We start from the raw sequence: 6,008 nt of genomic DNA on the forward strand, positions 1-6,008 counted from the left end.
GGATGCACATGAGCTCAATTTTGAGTCTCATAGCAAAGGGTCTGAATACTTATGTAAATAAGGTGTTGTTTATTTTGTATTATTATAATTTGCAAAAATTAAATTAAAAACGAGATTCGCTTTGTCATAGTGGAGTATCGTGTGTAGATTGAGGAGGAAAAATATTGATTTAATCAATTTAAGAATAAGGCTGTAAAGTAACAAAATGTGGAAAAAGCCACAAAAGCCGCTAGGCTTAGCAGCACAGACGGTGTGGTCCCCTGGTCTTCCGGTCCCAGTGATGCTAGGCTTAGCAGCACAGACGGCGTGGTCCCCTGGTCTTCCGGTCCCAGTGATGCTAGGCTTAGCAGCACAGACGGTGTGGTCCCCTGGTCTTCCGGTCCCAGTGATGCTAGGCTTAGCAGCACAGACAGTGTGGTCCCCTGGTCTTCCTGTCCCAGTGATGCTAGGCTTAGCAGCACAGACAGTGTGGTCCCCTGGTCTTCCGGTCCCAGTGATGCTAGGCTTAGCAGCACAGACAGTGTGGTCCCTTGGGCTTCCGGTCCCAGTGATGCTAGGCTGAGCAGCACAGACAGTGTGGTCCCCTGGTCTTCCGGTCCCAGTGATGCTAGGCTTAGCAGCACAGACGGTGTGGTCCCCTGGTCTTCCGGTCCCAGTGATGCTAGGCTTAGCAGCACAGACGGTGTAGTCCCCTGGTCTTCCGGTCCCAGTGATGCTAGGCTTAGCAGCACAGACGGTGTGGTCCCCTGGTCTTCCGGTCCCAGTGATGCTAGGCTTAGCAGCACAGACAGTGTGGTCCCCTGGTCTTCCGGTCCCAGTGATGCTAGGCTTAGCAGCACAGACGGTGTGGTCCCCTGGTCTTCCGGTCCCAGTGATGCTAGGCTTATCAGCACAGACGGCGTGGTCCCCTGGTCTTCCGGTCCCAGTGATGCTAGGCTTAGCAGCACAGACAGTGTGGTCCCCTGGTCTTCCGGTCCCAGTGATGCTAGGCTTAGCAGCACAGACGGTGTGGTCCCCTGGTCTTCCGGTCCCAGTGATGCTAGGCTTAGCAGCACAGACAGTGTGGTCCCCTGGTCTTCCGGTCCCAGTGATGCTAGGCTTAGCAGCACAGACAGTGTGGTCCCTTGGGCTTCCGGTCCCAGTGATGCTAGGCTGAGCAGCACAGACAGTGTGGTCCCCTGGTCTTCCGGTCCCAGTGATGCTAGGCTTAGCAGCACAGACTGTGTTAGAAGTTAGTCGGGCTCTTTTTTTAATGTTCTTAGTAGTACAGGATTAGATGGGAGGGTTTAGTTTCTCATAAGGTTTCTACATTTTTGTTCATTTAGTCTGTAAACTGTGATTGACTACACACTTCAGTACAGTAGGTGGCGACATGCGTCTCCGACGTTTATTTGCGGACCGCCATATACTAGAAGAAGAACATCAAGTCGCTAAATTGACAGGAGTTCAGTCAGACCATAGAGATAAATAGAGGACTCCTCTTTATAGCTGTGCCATAGTAACGTCTGTGACAACATGGGCAGCTCCATTGAGGCCACGAACCCATTGGATTCCACACCCAGTTGACTACTTTGACTACTCTAAAATGGCAGAAGCACGGTGGAAGCACTCTATAGCGCTGCCCATGCTAAAATAGCCTTTTGGCCACGAGAGGCCTCTATCATTATCTATGAGGGCTTACCAACGAGTCATCCCCACTGAATTTGCCATTGCCCACTTGACCTAACTTTTCCCCAAATCAAATGTGATTTTTTTTCATGTGATCGGTACCCAGACAACACAGAGGAGTTAAACAGGAAGGATGTCAGTGTATATGTCGAATTCCTCGAGATAACAAGCCTACCATCAGTGATATGACGTAGCAGAGCTAGTTACCCAATCAACATTTCTCCATTAGGCCTCAATATTTTGGTAGGTCTATACTTCTATGACAGGCCTTCACACTCATTGTATAATTTTTTATTTAATTTTATACTTTTTAACCCTTTTTCTCCCCAATTTCATGACGTCGAATTGGTAGTTATGGTCTTGTCCCATCGTTGCAACTCCTGTACGGACCCGGGAGAGGACAAGGTCGAGAGCCATGCGTCTGGACGACGCTGGGCCAAACCCTCCCTTAACCCGGACGACGCTGGGCCAAACCCTCCCCTAACCCGGACGACGCTGGGCCAAACCCTCCCCTAACCCGGACGACGCTGGGCCAAACCCTCCCCTAACCCGGACGACGCTGGGCCAAACCTCCCCTAACCCGGACGACGCTGGGCCAAACCCTCCCTAACCCGGACGACGCTGGGACAAACCCTCCCCTAACCCGGACGACGCTGGGCCAAACCTCCCCTAACCCGGACGACGCTGGGCCAAACCTCCCTAACCCGGACGACGCTGGGCCAAACCCTCCCCTAACCCGGACGACGCTGGGCCAAACCCTCCCTTAACCCGGACGACGCTGGGCCAAACCCTCCCCTAACACAGATGACGCTGGGACAAACCCTCCCCTAACCCAGACGACGCTGGGCCAAACCTCCCTAACCCGGACGACGCTGGGCCAAACCTCCCCTAACCCGGACGACGCTGGGCCAAACCCTCCCCTAACCCGGACGACGCTGGGCCAAACCCTCCCTAACCCGGACGACGCTGGGCCAAACCCTCCCTAACCCGGACGACGCTGGGCCAAACCTCCCCTAACCCGGACGACGCTGGACGACGCTGGGCCAAACCCTCCCTAACCCGGACGACGCTGGGCCAAACCCTCCCCTAACCCGGACGACGCTGGGCCAAACCCTCCCCTAACCCGGACGACGCTGGGCCAAACCCTCCCCTAACCCGGACGACGCTGGGCCAAACCCTCCCTAACCCGGACGACGCTGGGCCAAACCCTCCCTAACCCGGACGACGCTGGGCCAAACCTCCCCTAACCCGGACGACGCTGGGCCAAACCCTCCCCTAACCCGGACGACGCTGGGACAAACCCTCCCCTAACCCGGACAACGCTGGGCCAAACCCTCCCCCTAACCCGGACGACGCTGGGCCAAACCCTCCCCTAACCCGGACGACGCTGGGCCAAACCCTCCCTAACCCGGACGACGCTGGGCCAAACCCTCCCTAACCCGGACGACGCTGGGCCAAACCCTCCCCTAACCCGGACGACGCTCCAAACCTCCCCTAACCCGGACGACGCTGGGCCAAACCCTCCCTAACCCGGACGACGCTGGGCCAAACCCCCCTAACCCGGACGACGCTGGGCTCCCCTAACCCGGACGCTGGGCCAAACCCTCCCCTAACCCGGACGACGCTGGGCCAACCCTCCCCTAACCCGGACGACGCTGGGCCAAACCCTCCCCTAACCCGGACGACGCTGGGCCAAACCCTCCCCTAACCCGGACGACGCTGGGACAAACCTGGGCCAAACCCTCCCTAACCCGGACGACGCTGGGCCAAACCCTCCCTAACCCGGACGACGCTGGGCCAAACCTCCCCTAACCCGGACGACGCTGGGCCAAACCCTCCCTAACCCGGACGAACCAAACCCTCCCTAACCCGGACGACGCTGGGCCAAACCTCCCCTAACCCGGACGACGCTGGGCCAAACCCTCCCCTAACCCGGACGACGCTGGGCCAACCCTCCCTAACCCGGGACGACGCTGGGCCAAACCCTCCCTAACCCGGACGACGCTGGGCCAAACCCTCCCCTAACCCGGACGACGCTGGGCCAAACCCTCCCCTAACCCGGACGACGCTGGGACAAACCCTCCCCTAACCCGGACGACGCTGGGACAAACCTCCCCTAACCCGGACAACGCTAGGGCCAAACCCTCCCTAACCCGGACGACGCTGGGCCAAACCCCTCCCCTGGGCTGGGCCAAACCCTCCCCCCGGGACGACGCTGGGCCAAACCTCCCCCCTAACCCGGACGCTGGGCCAAACCCTCCCCTAACCCGGACGACGCTGGGCCAAACCCTCCCTTAACCCGGACGCTGGGCCAAACCTCCCTAACACAGATGACGCTGGGACAAACCCTCCCCTAACCCAGACGACGCTGGGCCAAACCCTCCCCTAACCGGACGAGAAACCCTCCCTAACCCGACGACGCTGGGCCAAACCCTCCCCTAACCCGGACGACGCTGGGCCAAACCCTCCCCTAACCCGGACGACGCTGGGCCAAACCCTCCCCTAACCCGGACGACGCTGGGCCAAACCCTCCCCTAACCCGGACGACGCTGGGCCAAACCCTCCCCTAACCTGGACGACGCTGGGCCAAACCCTCCCCTAACCTGGACCCGGGACGACGCTGGGCCAAACCCTCCCCTAACCTGGACGACGGGGCCAAACCCTCCCTAACCCGGACGACGCTGGGCCAAACCCTCCCTTAACCCGGGACGACGCTGGGCCAAACCTCCCTTAACCCGGACGACGCTGGGCCAAACCCTCCCCTAACCCGGACGACGCTGGGCCAAACCCCCCTAACCCGGACGACGCTGGGCCAAACCCTCCCTAACCCGGACGACGCTGGGCCAAACCCTCCCTAACCCGGACGACGCTGGGCCAAACCCTCCCCTAACCCGGACGACGCTGGGCCAAACCCTCCCCTAACCCGGACGACGCTGGGCCAAACCCTCCCTCACAGACGACGCTAAACCCAACACAGATGACGCTGGGACAAACCCTCCCCTAACCCGGACGACGCTGGGCCAAACCTCCCTAACCCGGACGACGCTGGGCCAAACCCTCCCTAACCCGGACGACGCTGGGCCAAACCCTCCCCTAACCCAGACGACGCTGGGCCAAACCCTCCCCTAACCCGGACGACGCTGGGCCAAACCCTCCCCTAACCCGGACGACGCTGGGCCAAACCCTCCCTAACACAGATGACGCTGGGCCAAACCCTCCCCTAACACAGATGACGCTGGGCCAAACCTCCCTAACACAGATGACGCTGGGCCAAACCCTCCCCTAACACAGATGACGCTGGGCCAAACCCTCCCCTAACCCGGACACGCTGGGCCAAACCTCCCCTAACCCGGACGACGCTGGGCCAAACCTCCCCCCGGACGACGCTGGGCCAAACCCTCCCCTAACCCGGACGACGCTGGGCCAAACCCTCCCCTAACCCGGACGACGCTGGGCCAAACCCCCTAACCGGACAACGCTGAAACCCTCCCCTAACCCGGACGACGCTGGGCCAAACCCTCCCCTAACCGGACAACGCTGGGCCAAACCCTCCCCTAACCCGGACGACGCTGGGCCAAACCCTCCCCTAACCCGGACAACGCTAGGCCAAACCCTCCCCTAACACAGATGACGCTGGGACAAACCCTCCCCTAACCCGGACGACGCTGGGCCAAACCCTCCCCTAACCCGGACGACGCTGGGCCAAACCCTCCCCTAACCCAGACGACGCTGGGCCAAACCCTCCCCTAACCCGGACGACGCTGGGCCAAACCCTCCCCTAACCCGGACGACGCTGGGCCAAACCCTCCCCTAACACAGATGACGCTGGGCCAAACCCTCCCCTAACACAGATGACGCTGGGCCAAACCCTCCCCTAACACAGATGACGCTGGGCCAAACCCTCCCCTAACACAGATGACGCTGGGCCAAACCCTCCCCTAACACAGATGACGCTGGGCCAAACCCTCCCCTAACCCGGACGACGCTGGGCCAAACCCTCCCCTAACCCGGACGACGCTGGGCCAAACCCTCCCCTAACCCGGACGACGCTGGGCCAAACCCTCCCCTAACCCGGACGACGCTGGGCCAAACCCTCCCCTAACCCGGACGACGCTGGGCCAAACCCTCCCCTAACCCGGACAACGCTGGGCCAAACCCTCCCTAACCCGGACGACGCTGGGCCAAACCCTCCCTAACCCGGACGACGCTGGGCCAAACCCTCCCTAACCCGGACGACGCTGGGCCAAACCCTCCCCTAACACAGATGACGCTGGGCCAAACCCTCCCCTAACCCGGACGACGCTGGGCCAAACCCTCCCCTAACACAGATGACGCTGGGC

The 6,008-nt window shown here is 60.7% G+C and overlaps 1 long non-coding RNA gene across 1 annotated transcript; it reads right to left on the bottom strand.

Annotated features, from left to right (window-relative positions):
- Positions 1-2,125: 2,125 nt before the first annotated feature.
- LOC127914869 (uncharacterized) lies at positions 2,126-5,803 on the bottom strand. The gene is made up of 3 exons (XR_008089370.1): positions 5,644-5,803; positions 4,101-4,239; positions 2,126-2,238 (listed from the first exon to the last, which is right to left on the bottom strand). It is a non-coding gene; the product is annotated as an uncharacterized LOC127914869 (long non-coding RNA).
- Positions 5,804-6,008: the final 205 nt, after the last annotated feature.

This window comes from Oncorhynchus keta, chromosome 34 (assembly GCF_023373465.1).
Source record: "Oncorhynchus keta strain PuntledgeMale-10-30-2019 chromosome 34, Oket_V2, whole genome shotgun sequence".
Lineage (NCBI taxonomy): Eukaryota > Metazoa > Chordata > Actinopteri > Salmoniformes > Salmonidae > Oncorhynchus > Oncorhynchus keta.